Source organism: Epinephelus lanceolatus, chromosome 15 (genome assembly GCF_041903045.1).
Source record: "Epinephelus lanceolatus isolate andai-2023 chromosome 15, ASM4190304v1, whole genome shotgun sequence".
In the NCBI taxonomy this organism is placed as follows: Eukaryota; Metazoa; Chordata; class Actinopteri; order Perciformes; family Serranidae; genus Epinephelus; species Epinephelus lanceolatus.
In genome coordinates, this window is record NC_135748.1 from 5,958,714 (window position 1) to 5,979,204 (window position 20,491).

At 42.9% G+C, this 20,491-nt stretch overlaps 19 non-coding genes across 19 annotated transcripts; all 19 read left to right on the top strand.

The window, feature by feature from the left end:
* Positions 1-889: 889 nt before the first annotated feature.
* On the top strand, positions 890-963 carry trnai-aau (transfer RNA isoleucine (anticodon AAU)). The gene has a single exon. It is a non-coding gene; the product is annotated as a tRNA-Ile (tRNA).
* A 1,129-nt stretch (positions 964-2,092) lies between these two features.
* trnar-ucg (transfer RNA arginine (anticodon UCG)) lies at positions 2,093-2,165 on the top strand. Its single transcript has one exon. It is a non-coding gene; the product is annotated as a tRNA-Arg (tRNA).
* A 672-nt stretch (positions 2,166-2,837) lies between these two features.
* Positions 2,838-2,911, top strand: trnai-aau (transfer RNA isoleucine (anticodon AAU)). The gene has a single exon. It is a non-coding gene; the product is annotated as a tRNA-Ile (tRNA).
* A 1,121-nt stretch (positions 2,912-4,032) lies between these two features.
* Positions 4,033-4,105, top strand: trnar-ucg (transfer RNA arginine (anticodon UCG)). The gene has a single exon. It is a non-coding gene; the product is annotated as a tRNA-Arg (tRNA).
* A 1,108-nt stretch (positions 4,106-5,213) lies between these two features.
* On the top strand, positions 5,214-5,287 carry trnai-aau (transfer RNA isoleucine (anticodon AAU)). Its single transcript has one exon. It is a non-coding gene; the product is annotated as a tRNA-Ile (tRNA).
* A 1,129-nt stretch (positions 5,288-6,416) lies between these two features.
* Positions 6,417-6,489, top strand: trnar-ucg (transfer RNA arginine (anticodon UCG)). The gene has a single exon. It is a non-coding gene; the product is annotated as a tRNA-Arg (tRNA).
* Positions 6,490-7,161: 672 nt separating this feature from the next.
* trnai-aau (transfer RNA isoleucine (anticodon AAU)) lies at positions 7,162-7,235 on the top strand. The gene has a single exon. It is a non-coding gene; the product is annotated as a tRNA-Ile (tRNA).
* Positions 7,236-8,356: 1,121 nt separating this feature from the next.
* Positions 8,357-8,429, top strand: trnar-ucg (transfer RNA arginine (anticodon UCG)). Its single transcript has one exon. It is a non-coding gene; the product is annotated as a tRNA-Arg (tRNA).
* A 665-nt stretch (positions 8,430-9,094) lies between these two features.
* On the top strand, positions 9,095-9,168 carry trnai-aau (transfer RNA isoleucine (anticodon AAU)). Its single transcript has one exon. It is a non-coding gene; the product is annotated as a tRNA-Ile (tRNA).
* Positions 9,169-10,289: 1,121 nt separating this feature from the next.
* On the top strand, positions 10,290-10,362 carry trnar-ucg (transfer RNA arginine (anticodon UCG)). The gene has a single exon. It is a non-coding gene; the product is annotated as a tRNA-Arg (tRNA).
* A 665-nt stretch (positions 10,363-11,027) lies between these two features.
* On the top strand, positions 11,028-11,101 carry trnai-aau (transfer RNA isoleucine (anticodon AAU)). The gene has a single exon. It is a non-coding gene; the product is annotated as a tRNA-Ile (tRNA).
* A 1,121-nt stretch (positions 11,102-12,222) lies between these two features.
* On the top strand, positions 12,223-12,295 carry trnar-ucg (transfer RNA arginine (anticodon UCG)). The gene has a single exon. It is a non-coding gene; the product is annotated as a tRNA-Arg (tRNA).
* Positions 12,296-13,403: 1,108 nt separating this feature from the next.
* Positions 13,404-13,477, top strand: trnai-aau (transfer RNA isoleucine (anticodon AAU)). The gene has a single exon. It is a non-coding gene; the product is annotated as a tRNA-Ile (tRNA).
* Positions 13,478-14,606: 1,129 nt separating this feature from the next.
* Positions 14,607-14,679, top strand: trnar-ucg (transfer RNA arginine (anticodon UCG)). The gene has a single exon. It is a non-coding gene; the product is annotated as a tRNA-Arg (tRNA).
* A 672-nt stretch (positions 14,680-15,351) lies between these two features.
* Positions 15,352-15,425, top strand: trnai-aau (transfer RNA isoleucine (anticodon AAU)). The gene has a single exon. It is a non-coding gene; the product is annotated as a tRNA-Ile (tRNA).
* A 1,121-nt stretch (positions 15,426-16,546) lies between these two features.
* Positions 16,547-16,619, top strand: trnar-ucg (transfer RNA arginine (anticodon UCG)). The gene has a single exon. It is a non-coding gene; the product is annotated as a tRNA-Arg (tRNA).
* Positions 16,620-17,727: 1,108 nt separating this feature from the next.
* trnai-aau (transfer RNA isoleucine (anticodon AAU)) lies at positions 17,728-17,801 on the top strand. Its single transcript has one exon. It is a non-coding gene; the product is annotated as a tRNA-Ile (tRNA).
* A 1,129-nt stretch (positions 17,802-18,930) lies between these two features.
* On the top strand, positions 18,931-19,003 carry trnar-ucg (transfer RNA arginine (anticodon UCG)). Its single transcript has one exon. It is a non-coding gene; the product is annotated as a tRNA-Arg (tRNA).
* Positions 19,004-20,111: 1,108 nt separating this feature from the next.
* trnai-aau (transfer RNA isoleucine (anticodon AAU)) lies at positions 20,112-20,185 on the top strand. Its single transcript has one exon. It is a non-coding gene; the product is annotated as a tRNA-Ile (tRNA).
* Positions 20,186-20,491: the final 306 nt, after the last annotated feature.

The window sequence follows — 20,491 nt, forward strand, 5'->3', positions numbered from 1 at the left end:
GATTTCTCCTCTGAAAACGAGTCTTTCTAAAAACTCCGGCCAGAGTGGAGATTTTGGAAAACTCCGGTTGCGCGTTTGCATGTAAACTGAGATAAACGCAGATAAACGGAGTTATAGGCAGCCCACGTCACAGTATGCGCCGGAACTTGCGCCTGTGTAAAAAGTGCGACCTATGTTGCTATGGTGACAATGGATACATGGAAGGCTTGAGCTTCTCGTTACACTGCCACCTACAGGTTTGGCATGCTCTTGTGTATATATACACGGGTAAGTGTAAACGAAGATCTTTTTGAAAACGGAGACGGTGAAATGTCCGTTTATGAAAATAGCCGGCAACGTGTAAACGGCCTCTGAGGCAGATTTTGCAACAAAGAAGACATCGGCTGATTACCCAGGTGGTTTGAGTGGGATGCTAATGATGCCATGGTCATGGTTTCAATCCCCATATTGCCCTTAGATAAGAATCCATGTGTCCTGACCTCCATGTGTCAGGTTCTGAAACTATAAGATATATAGCTTTTCTTAATGACAATGGCTTGCTATCTTCTACGTGTCAGATAAACCCATGGAACTTTTTAATTGTATAAATTAATAACTTCTTAGGGAGGACATGGCCTAACGGACCAGGCGTCTGACTTCAGATCAGATGGTAAAAAGTTTGAATCCCTTTTTGTTTGAAAGCTCTGGTCTGATTAGTATAGAAAGTAGACATTCAATTCTCTAACAGTTCCATGCAACATGTGCAGTTTACCAATTAGTTATTCCCCTTTACCAACTCTTACCTGGAAGGTTTTCCCACCTCACTGCATATCCCAAATGGAGCTACATCCTTTTGTACTCTGTCTTAGCAGTTTGAGAAAAGTTTTACCACCAACAGCTTTCAAAACATGGCCCGTTAGCTCAGATGGTTAGAGCGTGGTGCTAATAACGCCAAGGTCATGGGTTCAATCCCCATACTGGCCAATGACAAGAACTAATGCTTAATGAGCTCCATGGCTCAGTTTTCTCTACAGACATTGATATAAGAAGATTATTCTGTGGAGACCTTGGGCATTAAGTCCACTCAGTCTCCCATGAGAAGCGAGCGGTCCTCAAATTAAAGTGATTCCCCTCCACTGACACCAACCTGGGAAGCCGTTGCCTCAGATGGTTAGAGTGTGCTGCCAAAAACGTCAAGGTCAAGGCTTTATCCCCATACTGGCCAATGATTAAAAACAAATGTGACATTTCAACCTCCCAGGCTATGATGCAATGTTTGATAGAAGAAGGCATACGCTACTCTGCAGGAAACAAATATTCTGTAGGAGGTGGGTATTCGTTCCACAAAGTCTCTCATACGCGGTCTACCAATTCAGGTAATTTCCCCCCCACAGAAGCTAACGAACCAGCAGCCATACAGTTTGCCTTTATGACAATGGTTAGCTATCTCCTACTTAGCAGCTAAACCATGGAACTTTTCAAGCATAAACACTAAATTTTGTGGGACCACGTGGCCTAATCGACAAGGCGTCTAACTTCGAATCAGAGCATTGAGGATTCCTGTTCCTTTGTGGCTGGAAGCTCTTGCCTGATCAGAACAGGATGTAGGCATTAATTCTATTAACATTCCCATGCAATGTGAGTGATCCACCAATTGAATTAATTTCCTAATGCTAACTTGGAAGGTGACCCCACCTTACTAACAGTCCCAAATGGAGTCTCTTTTGTTTGGTTTCTTATTTTGCTACCAAAAAAGACCAAGAAACTGGCCAGTTACCTCTGATGGTTAGAGTAAGGCACTAGTAATGTCACAATCATGGGATCAATCCCCATACCAGCCATAGATGAGGATCTATGTGTCATCACTTCCATCTCTCAGGCTCTGATATAAAGTTTGATATGAGAAGATGTATGTTGCTCTGCAGGAAAGAATTTTTATGGAGAATGTGGGCGTAACCTCCAGTGAGTCTCAAATGCGAGACTGCCATCTACCATTCAACCTAATTCCCCTCCACAGAAGCAAGCTATATGTTGGTCTTTGCTACAGTGGTAAACTATCTCCTACTTAGCAGCTAAACCATGGAACTTTTCAATTTGTAAACATGAAATGTGGGACCACGTGGCCTAATGGACAAGGCGTCTGACTTCGGATCAGAAGATTGAGGGTTCAAGTCCCTTCGTGGTTGGAAGCTCTTACCTAATGAGAACACAATATAGGCATTAAATCTACTGACTCCTCCCATGGACCGTGAGAGATCCATCAATTAAGGTAATTCCCCTCCACTGTTGGCCACCAAACTAAATGTTTGTGCTTCATTTCTGAGGCAGATTTTGCAACAAAGAAGACATCGGCTGATTACCCAGGTGTTTTGAGTGGGATGCTAATGATGCCATGGTCATGGTTTCAATCCCCATACTGCCCTTAGATAAGAATCCATGTGTCCTGACCTCCATGTGTCAAGTTCTGAAACTATAAGATATATAGCTTTTCTTAATGACAATGGCTTGCTATCTTCTACGTGTCAGATAAACCCATGGAACTTTTTAATTGTATAAATTAATAACTTCTTAGGGAGGACATGGCCTAACGGACCAGGCGTCTGACTTCAGATCAGATGGTGAAAAGTTTGAATCCCTTTTTGTTTGAAAGCTCTGGCCTGATTAGTAAAGAAAGTAGACATTCAATTCTCTAACAGTTCCATGCAACATGTGCAGTTTACCAATTAGTCATTCCCCTTTACCAACTCTTACCTGGAAGGTTTTCCCACCTCACTGCATATCCTAAATGGAGCTACATCCTTTTGTACTCTGTCTTGGCAGTTTGAGAAAAGTTTTACCACCAACAAACTTCAAAACATGGCCAGTTAGCTCAGATGGTTAGAGCGTGGTGCTAATAACGCCAAGGTCATGGGTTCAATCCCCATACTGGCCAATGACAAGAACTAATGCTTAATGAGCTCCATGGCTCAGTTTTCTCTACAAACATTGATATAAGAAGATTATTCTGTGGAGACCTTGGGCATTAAGTCCACTCAGTCTCCCATGAGAAGCGAGCGGTCCTCAAGTTAAGGTGATTCCCCTCCACTGACACCAACCTGGAAGCTGTTGCCTCAGATGGTTAGAGTGTGCTGCCAAAAACGTCAAGGTCAAGGCTTTATCCCCATACTGGCCAATGATTAAAAACAAATGTGACGTTTCAACCTCCCAGGCTATGATGCAATGTTTGATAGAAGAAGGCATACGCTGCTCTGCAGGAAACAAATATTCTGTAGGAGGTGGGTATTCGTTCCACAAAGTCTCTCATACGCGGTCTACCAATTCAGGTAATTTCCCCCCCACAGAAGCTAACGAACCAGCAGCCATATAGTTTGCCTTTATGACAATGGTTAGCTATCTCCTACTTAGCAGCTAAACCATGGAACTTTTCAAGCATAAACACTAAATTTTGTGGGACCACATGGCCTAATCGACAAGGCGTCTAACTTCGAATCAGAGCATTGAGGATTCCTGTTCCTTTGTGGCTGGAAGCTCTTGCCTGATCAGAACAGAATGTAGGCATTAATTCTATTAACATTCCCATGCAATGTGAGTGATCCACCAATTGAATTAATTTCCTAATGCCAACTTGGAAGGTGACCCCACCTTACTAACAGTCCCAAATGGAGTCTCTTTTGTTTTGTTTCTTATTTTGCTACCAAAAAAGACCAAGAAACTGGCCAGTTACCTCTGATGGTTAGAGTAAGGCACTAGTAATGTCACAATCATGGGATCAATCCCCATACCAGCCATAGATAAGAATGTATTTGTCATCACCTCCATCTCTCAGGCTCTGATATAAAGGTTGATATGAGAAGATGCTCTGCAGGAAAGAATTTTTATGGAGAATGTGGGCGTAACCTCCAGTGAGTCTCAAATGCGAGACTGCCATCTACCATTCAACCTTATTCCCCTCCACAGACGCAAGCTATATGTTGGTCTTTGCTACAGTGGTAAACTATCTCCTACTTAGCAGCTAAACCATGGAACTTTTCAATTTGTAAACATGAAATGTGGGACCACGTGGCCTAATGGACAAGGTGTCTGACTTCGGATCAGAAGATTAAGGGTTCAAGTCCTTTCGTGGTTGGAAGCTCTTACCTAATGAGAACACAATATAGGCATCAATTCTACTAACTCCTCCCATGGACCGTGAGAGATCCATCAATTAAGGTAATTCCCCTCCACTGTTGGCCACCAAACTAAATGTTTGTGCTTAAATTCTGAGAGGCCGTTTACACGTACACAGTGATTTTGATAAACGGAGACATCTTCCTTCGTTTGTGCCCTTCGTTTACACGCAAACGGAGATTTCTCCTCTGAAAACGAGTCTTTCTAAAAACTCCGGCCAGAGTGGAGATTTTGGAAAACTCCGGTTGCGCGTTTGCATGTAAACTGAGATAAACGCAGATAAACGGAGTTATAGGCAGCCCACGTCACAGTATGCGCCGGAACTTGCGCCTGTGTAAAAAGTGCGACCTATGTTGCTATGGTGACAATGGATACATGGAAGGCTTGAGCTTCTCGTTACACTGCCACCTACAGGTTTGGCATGCTCTTGTGTATATATACACGGGTAAGTGTAAACGAAGATCTTTTTGAAAACGGAGACGGTGAAATGTCCGTTTATGAAAATAGCCGGCAACGTGTAAACGGCCTCTGAGGCAGATTTTGCAACAAAGAAGACATCGGCTGATTACCCAGGTGGTTTGAGTGGGATGCTAATGATGCCATGGTCATGGTTTCAATCCCCATACTGCCCTTAGATAAGAATCCATGTGTCCTGACCTCCATGTGTCAGGTTCTGAAACTATAAGATATATAGCTTTTCTTAATGACAATGGCTTGCTATCTTCTACGTGTCAGATAAACCCATGGAACTTTTTAATTGTATAAATTAATAACTTCTTAGGGAGGACATGGCCTAACGGACCAGGCGTCTGACTTCAGATCAGATGGTAAAAAGTTTGAATCCCTTTTTGTTTGAAAGCTCTGGTCTGATTAGTATAGAAAGTAGACATTCAATTCTCTAACAGTTCCATGCAACATGTGCAGTTTACCAATTAGTTATTCCCCTTTACCAACTCTTACCTGGAAGGTTTTCCCACCTCACTGCATATCCCAAATGGAGCTACATCCTTTTGTACTCTGTCTTAGCAGTTTGAGAAAAGTTTTACCACCAACAGCTTTCAAAACCTGGCCGGTTAGCTCAGATGGTTAGAGCGTGGTGCTAATAACGCCAAGGTCATGGGTTCAATCCCCATACTGGCCAATGACAAGAACTAATGCTTAATGAGCTCCATGGCTCAGTTTTCTCTACAGACATTGATATAAGAAGATTATTCTGTGGAGACCTTGGGCATTAAGTCCACTCAGTCTCCCATGAGAAGCGAGCGGTCCTCAAATTAAAGTGATTCCCCTCCACTGACACCAACCTGGGAAGCCGTTGCCTCAGATGGTTAGAGTGTGCTGCCAAAAACGTCAAGGTCAAGGCTTTATCCCCATACTGGCCAATGATTAAAAACAAATGTGACATTTCAACCTCCCAGGCTATGATGCAATGTTTGATAGAAGAAGGCATACGCTACTCTGCAGGAAACAAATATTCTGTAGGAGGTGGGTATTCGTTCCACAAAGTCTCTCATACGCGGTCTACCAATTCAGGTAATTTCCCCCCCACAGAAGCTAACGAACCAGCAGCCATACAGTTTGCCTTTATGACAATGGTTAGCTATCTCCTACTTAGCAGCTAAACCATGGAACTTTTCAAGCATAAACACTAAATTTTGTGGGACCACGTGGCCTAATCGACAAGGCGTCTAACTTCGAATCAGAGCATTGAGGATTCCTGTTCCTTTGTGGCTGGAAGCTCTTGCCTGATCAGAACAGGATGTAGGCATTAATTCTATTAACATTCCCATGCAATGTGAGTGATCCACCAATTGAATTAATTTCCTAATGCTAACTTGGAAGGTGACCCCACCTTACTAACAGTCCCAAATGGAGTCTCTTTTGTTTGGTTTCTTATTTTGCTACCAAAAAAGACCAAGAAACTGGCCAGTTACCTCTGATGGTTAGAGTAAGGCACTAGTAATGTCACAATCATGGGATCAATCCCCATACCAGCCATAGATGAGGATCTATGTGTCATCACTTCCATCTCTCAGGCTCTGATATAAAGTTTGATATGAGAAGATGTATGTTGCTCTGCAGGAAAGAATTTTTATGGAGAATGTGGGCGTAACCTCCAGTGAGTCTCAAATGCGAGACTGCCATCTACCATTCAACCTAATTCCCCTCCACAGAAGCAAGCTATATGTTGGTCTTTGCTACAGTGGTAAACTATCTCCTACTTAGCAGCTAAACCATGGAACTTTTCAATTTGTAAACATGAAATGTGGGACCACGTGGCCTAATGGACAAGGCGTCTGACTTCGGATCAGAAGATTGAGGGTTCAAGTCCCTTCGTGGTTGGAAGCTCTTACCTAATGAGAACACAATATAGGCATTAAATCTACTGACTCCTCCCATGGACTGTGAGAGATCCATCAATTAAGGTAATTCCCCTCCACTGTTGGCCACCAAACTAAATGTTTGTGCTTCATTTCTGAGGCAGATTTTGCAACAAAGAAGACATCGGCTGATTACCCAGGTGTTTTGAGTGGGATGCTAATGATGCCATGGTCATGGTTTCAATCCCCATACTGCCCTTAGATAAGAATCCATGTGTCCTGACCTCCATGTGTCAAGTTCTGAAACTATAAGATATATAGCTTTTCTTAATGACAATGGTTTGCTATCTTCTACGTGTCAGATAAACCCATGGAACTTTTTAATTGTATAAATTAATAACTTCTTAGGGAGGACATGGCCTAACGGACCAGGCGTCTGACTTCAGATCAGATGGTGAAAAGTTTGAATCCCTTTTTGTTTGAAAGCTCTGGCCTGATTAGTAAAGAAAGTAGACATTCAATTCTCTAACAGTTCCATGCAACATGTGCAGTTTACCAATTAGTCATTCCCCTTTACCAACTCTTACCTGGAAGGTTTTCCCACCTCACTGCATATCCTAAATGGAGCTACATCCTTTTGTACTCTGTCTTGGCAGTTTGAGAAAAGTTTTACCACCAACAAACTTCAAAACATGGCCGGTTAGCTCAGATGGTTAGAGCGTGGTGCTAATAACGCCAAGGTCATGGGTTCAATCCCCATACTGGCCAATGACAAGAACTAATGCTTAATGAGCTCCATGGCTCAGTTTTCTCTACAAACATTGATATAAGAAGATTATTCTGTGGAGACCTTGGGCATTAAGTCCACTCAGTCTCCCATGAGAAGCGAGCGGTCCTCAAGTTAAGGTGATTCCCCTCCACTGACACCAACCTGGAAGCTGTTGCCTCAGATGGTTAGAGTGTGCTGCCAAAAACGTCAAGGTCAAGGCTTTATCCCCATACTGGCCAATGATTAAAAACAAATGTGACGTTTCAACCTCCCAGGCTATGATGCAATGTTTGATAGAAGAAGGCATACGCTGCTCTGCAGGAAACAAATATTCTGTAGGAGGTGGGTATTCGTTCCACAAAGTCTCTCATACGCGGTCTACCAATTCAGGTAATTTCCCCCCCACAGAAGCTAACGAACCAGCAGCCATATAGTTTGCCTTTATGACAATGGTTAGCTATCTCCTACTTAGCAGCTAAACCATGGAACTTTTCAAGCATAAACACTAAATTTTGTGGGACCACATGGCCTAATCGACAAGGCGTCTAACTTCGAATCAGAGCATTGAGGATTCCTGTTCCTTTGTGGCTGGAAGCTCTTGCCTGATCAGAACAGAATGTAGGCATTAATTCTATTAACATTCCCATGCAATGTGAGTGATCCACCAATTGAATTAATTTCCTAATGCCAACTTGGAAGGTGACCCCACCTTACTAACAGTCCCAAATGGAGTCTCTTTTGTTTTGTTTCTTATTTTGCTACCAAAAAAGACCAAGAAACTGGCCAGTTACCTCTGATGGTTAGAGTAAGGCACTAGTAATGTCACAATCATGGGATCAATCCCCATACCAGCCATAGATAAGAATGTATTTGTCATCACCTCCATCTCTCAGGCTCTGATATAAAGGTTGATATGAGAAGATGCTCTGCAGGAAAGAATTTTTATGGAGAATGTGGGCGTAACCTCCAGTGAGTCTCAAATGCGAGACTGCCATCTACCATTCAACCTTATTCCCCTCCACAGACGCAAGCTATATGTTGGTCTTTGCTACAGTGGTAAACTATCTCCTACTTAGCAGCTAAACCATGGAACTTTTCAATTTGTAAACATGAAATGTGGGACCACGTGGCCTAATGGACAAGGCGTCTGACTTCGGATCAGAAGATTGAGGGTTCAAGTCCCTTCGTGGTTGGAAGCTCTTTCCTAATGAGAACACAATATAGGCATCAATTCTACTAACTCCTCCCATGGACCGTGAGAGATCCATCAATTAAGGTAATTCCCCTCCACTGTTGGCCACCAAACTAAATGTTTGTGCTTCAATTCTGAGGCACAACAAAGAAGACATTGGCTGATTACCCAGGTGGTTTGAGTGGGATGCTAATGATGCCATGGTCATGGTTTCAATCCCCATACTGCCCTTAGATAAGAATCCATGTGTCCTGACCTCCATGTGTCAAGTTCTGAAACTATAAGATATATAGCTTTTCTTAATGACAATGGCTTGCTATCTTCTACGTGTCAGATAAACCCATGGAACTTTTTAATTGTATAAATTAATAACTTCTTAGGGAGGACATGGCCTAACGGACCAGGCGTCTGACTTCAGATCAGATGGTGAAAAGTTTGAATCCCTTTTTGTTTGAAAGCTCTGGCCTGATTAGTAAAGAAAGTAGACATTCAATTCTCTAACAGTTCCATGCAACATGTGCAGTTTACCAATTAGTCATTCCCCTTTACCAACTCTTACCTGGAAGGTTTTCCCACCTCACTGCATATCCTAAATGGAGCTACATCCTTTTGTACTCTGTCTTGGCAGTTTGAGAAAAGTTTTACCACCAACAAACTTCAAAACATGGCCGGTTAGCTCAGATGGTTAGAGCGTGGTGCTAATAACGCCAAGGTCATGGGTTCAATCCCCATACTGGCCAATGACAAGAACTAATGCTTAATGAGCTCCATGGCTCAGTTTTCTCTACAAACATTGATATAAGAAGATTATTCTGTGGAGACCTTGGGCATTAAGTCCACTCAGTCTCCCATGAGAAGCGAGCGGTCCTCAAGTTAAGGTGATTCCCCTCCACTGACACCAACCTGGAAGCTGTTGCCTCAGATGGTTAGAGTGTGCTGCCAAAAACGTCAAGGTCAAGGCTTTATCCCCATACTGGCCAATGATTAAAAACAAATGTGACGTTTCAACCTCCCAGGCTATGATGCAATGTTTGATAGAAGAAGGCATACGCTGCTCTGCAGGAAACAAATATTCTGTAGGAGGTGGGTATTCGTTCCACAAAGTCTCTCATACGCGGTCTACCAATTCAGGTAATTTCCCCCCCACAGAAGCTAACGAACCAGCAGCCATATAGTTTGCCTTTATGACAATGGTTAGCTATCTCCTACTTAGCAGCTAAACCATGGAACTTTTCAAGCATAAACACTAAATTTTGTGGGACCACATGGCCTAATCGACAAGGCGTCTAACTTCGAATCAGAGCATTGAGGATTCCTGTTCCTTTGTGGCTGGAAGCTCTTGCCTGATCAGAACAGAATGTAGGCATTAATTCTATTAACATTCCCATGCAATGTGAGTGATCCACCAATTGAATTAATTTCCTAATGCCAACTTGGAAGGTGACCCCACCTTACTAACAGTCCCAAATGGAGTCTCTTTTGTTTTGTTTCTTATTTTGCTACCAAAAAAGACCAAGAAACTGGCCAGTTACCTCTGATGGTTAGAGTAAGGCACTAGTAATGTCACAATCATGGGATCAATCCCCATACCAGCCATAGATAAGAATGTATTTGTCATCACCTCCATCTCTCAGGCTCTGATATAAAGGTTGATATGAGAAGATGCTCTGCAGGAAAGAATTTTTATGGAGAATGTGGGCGTAACCTCCAGTGAGTCTCAAATGCGAGACTGCCATCTACCATTCAACCTTATTCCCCTCCACAGACGCAAGCTATATGTTGGTCTTTGCTACAGTGGTAAACTATCTCCTACTTAGCAGCTAAACCATGGAACTTTTCAATTTGTAAACATGAAATGTGGGACCACGTGGCCTAATGGACAAGGCGTCTGACTTCGGATCAGAAGATTGAGGGTTCAAGTCCCTTCGTGGTTGGAAGCTCTTTCCTAATGAGAACACAATATAGGCATCAATTCTACTAACTCCTCCCATGGACCGTGAGAGATCCATCAATTAAGGTAATTCCCCTCCACTGTTGGCCACCAAACTAAATGTTTGTGCTTCAATTCTGAGGCACAACAAAGAAGACATTGGCTGATTACCCAGGTGTTTTGAGTGGGATGCTAATGATGCCATGGTCATGGTTTCAATCCCCATACTGCCCTTAGATAAGAATCCATGTGTCCTGACCTCCATGTGTCAAGTTCTGAAACTATAAGATATATAGCTTTTCTTAATGACAATGGCTTGCTATCTTCTACGTGTCAGATAAACCCATGGAACTTTTTAATTGTATAAATTAATAACTTCTTAGGGAGGACATGGCCTAACGGACCAGGCGTCTGACTTCAGATCAGATGGTGAAAAGTTTGAATCCCTTTTTGTTTGAAAGCTCTGGCCTGATTAGTAAAGAAAGTAGACATTCAATTCTCTAACAGTTCCATGCAACATGTGCAGTTTACCAATTAGTTATTCCCCTTTACCAACTCTTACCTGGAAGGTTTTCCCACCTCACTGCATATCCTAAATGGAGCTACATCCTTTTGTACTCTGTCTTGGCAGTTTGAGAAAAGTTTTACCACCAACAAACTTCAAAACATGGCCGGTTAGCTCAGATGGTTAGAGCGTGGTGCTAATAACGCCAAGGTCATGGGTTCAATCCCCATACTGGCCAATGACAAGAACTAATGCTTAATGAGCTCCATGGCTCAGTTTTCTCTACAAACATTGATATAAGAAGATTATTCTGTGGAGACCTTGGGCATTAAGTCCACTCAGTCTCCCATGAGAAGCGAGCGGTCCTCAAGTTAAGGTGATTCCCCTCCACTGACACCAACCTGGAAGCTGTTGCCTCAGATGGTTAGAGTGTGCTGCCAAAAACGTCAAGGTCAAGGCTTTATCCCCATACTGGCCAATGATTAAAAACAAATGTGACGTTTCAACCTCCCAGGCTATGATGCAATGTTTGATAGAAGAAGGCATACGCTGCTCTGCAGGAAACAAATATTCTGTAGGAGGTGGGTATTCGTTCCACAAAGTCTCTCATACGCGGTCTACCAATTCAGGTAATTTCCCCCCCACAGAAGCTAACGAACCAGCAGCCATATAGTTTGCCTTTATGACAATGGTTAGCTATCTCCTACTTAGCAGCTAAACCATGGAACTTTTCAAGCATAAACACTAAATTTTGTGGGACCACATGGCCTAATCGACAAGGCGTCTAACTTCGAATCAGAGCATTGAGGATTCCTGTTCCTTTGTGGCTGGAAGCTCTTGCCTGATCAGAACAGAATGTAGGCATTAATTCTATTAACATTCCCATGCAATGTGAGTGATCCACCAATTGAATTAATTTCCTAATGCCAACTTGGAAGGTGACCCCACCTTACTAACAGTCCCAAATGGAGTCTCTTTTGTTTTGTTTCTTATTTTGCTACCAAAAAAGACCAAGAAACTGGCCAGTTACCTCTGATGGTTAGAGTAAGGCACTAGTAATGTCACAATCATGGGATCAATCCCCATACCAGCCATAGATAAGAATGTATTTGTCATCACCTCCATCTCTCAGGCTCTGATATAAAGGTTGATATGAGAAGATGCTCTGCAGGAAAGAATTTTTATGGAGAATGTGGGCGTAACCTCCAGTGAGTCTCAAATGCGAGACTGCCATCTACCATTCAACCTTATTCCCCTCCACAGACGCAAGCTATATGTTGGTCTTTGCTACAGTGGTAAACTATCTCCTACTTAGCAGCTAAACCATGGAACTTTTCAATTTGTAAACATGAAATGTGGGACCACGTGGCCTAATGGACAAGGCGTCTGACTTCGGATCAGAAAATTAAGGGTTCAAGTCCCTTCGTGGTTGGAAGCTCTTACCTAATGAGAACACAATATAGGCATCAATTCTACTAACTCCTCCCATGGACCGTGAGAGATCCATCAATTAAGGTAATTCCCCTCCACTGTTGGCCACCAAACTAAATGTTTGTGCTTCAATTCTGAGAGGCCGTTTACACGTACACAGTGATTTTGATAAACGGAGACATCTTCCTTCGTTTGTGCCCTTCGTTTACACGCAAACGGAGATTTCTCCTCTGAAAACGAGTCTTTCTAAAAACTCCGGCCAGAGTGGAGATTTTGGAAAACTCCGGTTGCGCGTTTGCATGTAAACTGAGATAAACGCAGATAAACGGAGTTATAGGCAGCCCACGTCACAGTATGCGCCGGAACTTGCGCCTGTGTAAAAAGTGCGACCTATGTTGCTATGGTGACAATGGATACATGGAAGGCTTGAGCTTCTCGTTACACTGCCACCTACAGGTTTGGCATGCTCTTGTGTATATATACACGGGTAAGTGTAAACGAAGATCTTTTTGAAAACGGAGACGGTGAAATGTCCGTTTATGAAAATAGCCGGCAACGTGTAAACGGCCTCTGAGGCAGATTTTGCAACAAAGAAGACATCGGCTGATTACCCAGGTGGTTTGAGTGGGATGCTAATGATGCCATGGTCATGGTTTCAATCCCCATACTGCCCTTAGATAAGAATCCATGTGTCCTGACCTCCATGTGTCAGGTTCTGAAACTATAAGATATATAGCTTTTCTTAATGACAATGGCTTGCTATCTTCTGCGTATCAGATAAACCCATGGAACTTTTTAATTGTATAAATTAATAACTTCTTAGGGAGGACATGGCCTAACGGACCAGGCGTCTGACTTCAGATCAGATGGTAAAAAGTTTGAATCCCTTTTTGTTTGAAAGCTCTGGTCTGATTAGTATAGAAAGTAGACATTCAATTCTCTAACAGTTCCATGCAACATGTGCAGTTTACCAATTAGTTATTCCCCTTTACCAACTCTTACCTGGAAGGTTTTCCCACCTCACTGCATATCCCAAATGGAGCTACATCCTTTTGTACTCTGTCTTAGCAGTTTGAGAAAAGTTTTACCACCAACAGCCTTCAAAACATGGCCGGTTAGCTCAGATGGTTAGAGCGTGGTGCTAATAACGCCAAGGTCATGGGTTCAATCCCCATACTGGCCAATGACAAGAACTAATGCTTAATGAGCTCCATGGCTCAGTTTTCTCTACAGACATTGATATAAGAAGATTATTCTGTGGAGACCTTGGGCATTAAGTCCACTCAGTCTCCCATGAGAAGCGAGCGGTCCTCAAATTAAAGTGATTCCCCTCCACTGACACCAACCTGGGAAGCCGTTGCCTCAGATGGTTAGAGTGTGCTGCCAAAAACGTCAAGGTCAAGGCTTTATCCCCATACTGGCCAATGATTAAAAACAAATGTGACATTTCAACCTCCCAGGCTATGATGCAATGTTTGATAGAAGAAGGCATACGCTACTCTGCAGGAAACAAATATTCTGTAGGAGGTGGGTATTCGTTCCACAAAGTCTCTCATACGCGGTCTACCAATTCAGGTAATTTCCCCCCCACAGAAGCTAACGAACCAGCAGCCATACAGTTTGCCTTTATGACAATGGTTAGCTATCTCCTACTTAGCAGCTAAACCATGGAACTTTTCAAGCATAAACACTAAATTTTGTGGGACCACGTGGCCTAATCGACAAGGCGTCTAACTTCGAATCAGAGCATTGAGGATTCCTGTTCCTTTGTGGCTGGAAGCTCTTGCCTGATCAGAACAGGATGTAGGCATTAATTCTATTAACATTCCCATGCAATGTGAGTGATCCACCAATTGAATTAATTTCCTAATGCTAACTTGGAAGGTGACCCCACCTTACTAACAGTCCCAAATGGAGTCTCTTTTGTTTGGTTTCTTATTTTGCTACCAAAAAAGACCAAGAAACTGGCCAGTTACCTCTGATGGTTAGAGTAAGGCACTAGTAATGTCACAATCATGGGATCAATCCCCATACCAGCCATAGATGAGGATCTATGTGTCATCACTTCCATCTCTCAGGCTCTGATATAAAGTTTGATATGAGAAGATGTATGTTGCTCTGCAGGAAAGAATTTTTATGGAGAATGTGGGCGTAACCTCCAGTGAGTCTCAAATGCGAGACTGCCATCTACCATTCAACCTAATTCCCCTCCACAGAAGCAAGCTATATGTTGGTCTTTGCTACAGTGGTAAACTATCTCCTACTTAGCAGCTAAACCATGGAACTTTTCAATTTGTAAACATGAAATGTGGGACCACGTGGCCTAATGGACAAGGCGTCTGACTTCGGATCAGAAGATTGAGGGTTCAAGTCCCTTCGTGGTTGGAAGCTCTTACCTAATGAGAACACAATATAGGCATTAAATCTACTGACTCCTCCCATGGACCGTGAGAGATCCATCAATTAAGGTAATTCCCCTCCACTGTTGGCCACCAAACTAAATGTTTGTGCTTCATTTCTGAGGCAGATTTTGCAACAAAGAAGACATCGGCTGATTACCCAGGTGTTTTGAGTGGGATGCTAATGATGCCATGGTCATGGTTTCAATCCCCATACTGCCCTTAGATAAGAATCCATGTGTCCTGACCTCCATGTGTCAAGTTCTGAAACTATAAGATATATAGCTTTTCTTAATGACAATGGTTTGCTATCTTCTACGTGTCAGATAAACCCATGGAACTTTTTAATTGTATAAATTAATAACTTCTTAGGGAGGACATGGCCTAACGGACCAGGCGTCTGACTTCAGATCAGATGGTGAAAAGTTTGAATCCCTTTTTGTTTGAAAGCTCTGGCCTGATTAGTAAAGAAAGTAGACATTCAATTCTCTAACAGTTCCATGCAACATGTGCAGTTTACCAATTAGTCATTCCCCTTTACCAACTCTTACCTGGAAGGTTTTCCCACCTCACTGCATATCCTAAATGGAGCTACATCCTTTTGTACTCTGTCTTGGCAGTTTGAGAAAAGTTTTACCACCAACAAACTTCAAAACATGGCCGGTTAGCTCAGATGGTTAGAGCGTGGTGCTAATAACGCCAAGGTCATGGGTTCAATCCCCATACTGGCCAATGACAAGAACTAATGCTTAATGAGCTCCATGGCTCAGTTTTCTCTACAAACATTGATATAAGAAGATTATTCTGTGGAGACCTTGGGCATTAAGTCCACTCAGTCTCCCATGAGAAGCGAGCGGTCCTCAAGTTAAGGTGATTCCCCTCCACTGACACCAACCTGGAAGCTGTTGCCTCAGATGGTTAGAGTGTGCTGCCAAAAACGTCAAGGTCAAGGCTTTATCCCCATACTGGCCAATGATTAAAAACAAATGTGACGTTTCAACCTCCCAGGCTATGATGCAATGTTTGATAGAAGAAGGCATACGCTGCTCTGCAGGAAACAAATATTCTGTAGGAGGTGGGTATTCGTTCCACAAAGTCTCTCATACGCGGTCTACCAATTCAGGTAATTTCCCCCCCACAGAAGCTAACGAACCAGCAGCCATATAGTTTGCCTTTATGACAATGGTTAGCTATCTCCTACTTAGCAGCTAAACCATGGAACTTTTCAAGCATAAACACTAAATTTTGTGGGACCACATGGCCTAATCGACAAGGCGTCTAACTTCGAATCAGAGCATTGAGGATTCCTGTTCCTTTGTGGCTGGAAGCTCTTGCCTGATCAGAACAGAATGTAGGCATTAATTCTATTAACATTCCCATGCAATGTGAGTGATCCACCAATTGAATTAATTTCCTAATGCCAACTTGGAAGGTGACCCCACCTTACTAACAGTCCCAAATGGAGTCTCTTTTGTTTTGTTTCTTATTTTGCTACCAAAAAAGACCAAGAAACTGGCCAGTTACCTCTGATGGTTAGAGTAAGGCACTAGTAATGTCACAATCATGGGATCAATCCCCATACCAGCCATAGATAAGAATGTATTTGTCATCACCTCCATCTCTCAGGCTCTGATATAAAGGTTGATATGAGAAGATGCTCTGCAGGAAAGAATTTTTATGGAGAATGTGGGCGTAACCTCCAGTGAGTCTCAAATGCGAGACTGCCATCTACCATTCAACCTTATTCCCCTCCACAGACGCAAGCTATATGTTGGTCTTTGCTACAGTGGTAAACTATCTCCTACTTAGCAGCTAAACCATGGAACTTTTCAATTTGTAAACATGAAATGTGGGACCACGTGGCCTAATGGACAAGGTGTCTGACTTCGGATCAGAAGATTAAGGGTTCAAGTCCTTTCGTGGTTGGAAGCTCTTACCTAATGAGAACACAATATAGGCATCAATTCTACTAACTCCTCCCATGGACCGTGAGAGATCCATCAATTAAGGTAATTCCCCTCCACTGTTGGCCACCAAACTAAATGTTTGTGCTTCAATTCTGAGAGGCCGTTTACACGTACACAGTGATTTTGATAAACGGAGACATCTTCCTTCGTTTGTGCCCTTCGTTTACACGCAAACGGAGATTTCTCCTCTGAAAACGAGTCTTTCTAAAAACTCCGGCCAGAGTGGAGATTTTGGAAAACTCCGGTTGCGCGTTTGCATGTAAACTGAGATAAACGCAGATAAACGGAGTTATAGGCAGCCCACGTCACAGTATGCGCCGGAACTTGCGCCTGTGTAAAAAGTGCGACCTATGTTGCTATGGTGACAATGGATACATGGAAGGCTTGAGCTTCTCGTTACACTGCCACCTACAGGTTTGGCATGCTCTTGTGTATATATACACGGGTAAGTGTAAACGAAGATCTTTTTGAAAACGGAGACGGTGAAATGTCCGTTTATGAAAATAGCCGGCAACGTGTAAACGGCCTCTGAGGCAGATTTTGCAACAAAGAAGACATCGGCTGATTACCCAGGTGGTTTGAGTGGGATGCTAATGATGCCATGGTCATGGTTTCAATCCCCATACTGCCCTTAGATAAGAATCCATGTGTCCTGACCTCCATGTGTCAGGTTCTGAAACTATAAGATATATAGCTTTTCTTAATGACAATGGCTTGCTATCTTCTACGTGTCAGATAAACCCATGGAACTTTTTAATTGTATAAATTAATAACTTCTTAGGGAGGACATGGCCTAACGGACCAGGCGTCTGACTTCAGATCAGATGGTAAAAAGTTTGAATCCCTTTTTGTTTGAAAGCTCTGGTCTGATTAGTATAGAAAGTAGACATTCAATTCTCTAACAGTTCCATGCAACATGTGCAGTTTACCAATTAGTTATTCCCCTTTACCAACTCTTACCTGGAAGGTTTTCCCACCTCACTGCATATCCCAAATGGAGCTACATCCTTTTGTACTCTGTCTTAGCAGTTTGAGAAAAGTTTTACCACCAACAGCTTTCAAAACATGGCCGGTTAGCTCAGATGGTTAGAGCGTGGTGCTAATAACGCCAAGGTCATGGGTTCAATCCCCATACTGGCCAATGACAAGAACTAATGCTTAATGAGCTCCATGGCTCAGTTTTCTCTACAGACATTGATATAAGAAGATTATTCTGTGGAGACCTTGGGCATTAAGTCCACTCAGTCTCCCATGAGAAGCGAGCGGTCCTCAAATTAAAGTGATTCCCCTCCACTGACACCAACCTGGGAAGCCGTTGCCTCAGATGGTTAGAGTGTGCTGCCAAAAACGTCAAGGTCAAGGCTTTATCCCCATACTGGCCAATGATTAAAAACAAATGTGACATTTCAACCTCCCAGGCTATGATGCAATGTTTGATAGAAGAAGGCATACGCTACTCTGCAGGAAACAAATATTCTGTAGGAGGTGGGTATTCGTTCCACAAAGTCTCTCATACGCGGTCTACCAATTCAGGTAATTTCCCCCCCACAGAAGCTAACGAACCAGCAGCCATACAGTTTGCCTTTATGACAATGGTTAGCTATCTCCTACTTAGCAGCTAAACCATGGAACTTTTCAAGCATAAACACTAAATTTTGTGGGACCACGTGGCCTAATCGACAAGGCGTCTAACTTCGAATCAGAGCATTGAGGATTCCTGTTCCTTTGTGGCTGGAAGCTCTTGCCTGATCAGAACAGGATGTAGGCATTAATTCTATTAACATTCCCATGCAATGTGAGTGATCCACCAATTGAATTAATTTCCTAATGCTAACTTGGAAGGTGACCCCACCTTACTAACAGTCCCAAATGGAGTCTCTTTTGTTTGGTTTCTTATTTTGCTACCAAAAAAGACCAAGAAACTGGCCAGTTACCTCTGATGGTTAGAGTAAGGCACTAGTAATGTCACAATCATGGGATCAATCCCCATACCAGCCATAGATGAGGATCTATGTGTCATCACTTCCATCTCTCAGGCTCTGATATAAAGTTTGATATGAGAAGATGTATGTTGCTCTGCAGAAAAGAATTTTTATGGAGAATGTGGGCGTAACCTCCAGTGAGTCTCAAATGCGAGACTGCCATCTACCATTCAACCTAATTCCCCTCCACAGAAGCAAGCTATATGTTGGTCTTTGCTACAGTGGTAAACTATCTCCTACTTAGCAGCTAAACCATGGAACTTTTCAATTTGTAAACATGAAATGTGGGACCACGTGGCCTAATGGACAAGGCGTCTGACTTCGGATCAGAAGATTGAGGGTTCAAGTCCCTTCGTGGTTGGAAGCTCTTACCTAATGAGAACACAATATAGGCATTAAATCTACTGACTCCTCCCATGGACCGTGAGAGATCCATCAATTAAGGTAATTCCCCTCCACTGTTGGCCACCAAACTAAATGTTTGTGCTTCAATTCTGAGAGGCCGTTTACACGTACACAGTGATTTTGATAAACGGAGACATCTTCCTTCGTTTGTGCCCTTCGTTTACACGCAAACGGAGATTTCTCCTCTGAAAACGAGTCTTTCTAAAAACTCCGGCCAGAGTGGAGATTTTGGAAAACTCCGGTTGCGCGTTTGCATGTAAACTGAGATAAACGCAGATAAACGGAGTTATAGGCAGCCCACGTCACAGTATGCGCCGGAACTTGCGCCTGTGTAAAAAGTGCGACCTATGTTGCTATGGTGACAATGGATACATGGAAGGCTTGAGCTTCTCGTTACACTGCCACCTACAGGTTTGGCATGCTCTTGTGTATATATACACGGGTAAGTGTAAACGAAGATCTTTTTGAAAACGGAGACGGTGAAATGTCCGTTTATGAAAATAGCCGGCAACGTGTAAACGGCCTCTGAGGCAGATTTTGCAACAAAGAAGACATCGGCTGATTACCCAGGTGGTTTGAGTGGGATGCTAATGATGCCATGGTCATGGTTTCAATCCCCATATTGCCCTTAGATAAGAATCCATGTGTCCTGACCTCCATGTGTCAGGTTCTGAAACTATAAGATATATAGCTTTTCTTAATGACAATGGCTTGCTATCTTCTACGTGTCAGATAAACCCATGGAACTTTTTAATTGTATAAATTAATAACTTCTTAGGGAGGACATGGCCTAACGGACCAGGCGTCTGACTTCAGATCAGATGGTAAAAAGTTTGAATCCCTTTTTGTTTGAAAGCTCTGGTCTGATTAGTATAGAAAGTAGACATTCAATTCTCTAACAGTTCCATGCAACATGTGCAGTTTACCAATTAGTCATTCCCCTTTACCAACTCTTACCTGGAAGGTTTTCCCACCTCACTGCATATCCTAAATGGAGCTACATCCTTTTGTACTCTGTCTTAGCAGTTTGAGAAAAGTTTTACCACCAACAGCTTTCAAAACATGGCCGGTTAGCTCAGCTGGTTAGAGCGTGGTGCTAATAACGCCAAGGTCATGGGTTCAATCCCCATACTGGCCAATGACAAGAACTAATGCTTAATGAGCTCCATGGCTCAGTTTTCTCTACAGACATTGATATAAGAAGATTATTCTGTGGAGACCTTGGGCATTAAGTCCACTCAGTCTCCCATGAGAAGTGAGCGGTCCTCAAGTTAAGGTGATTCCCCTCCACTGACACCAACCTGGGAAGCCGTTGCCTCAGATGGTTAGAGTGTGCTGCCAAAAACGTCAAGGTCAAGGCTTTATCCCCATACTGGCCAATGATTAAAAACAAATGTGACATTTCAACCTCCCAGGCTATGATGCAATGTTTGATAGAAGAAGG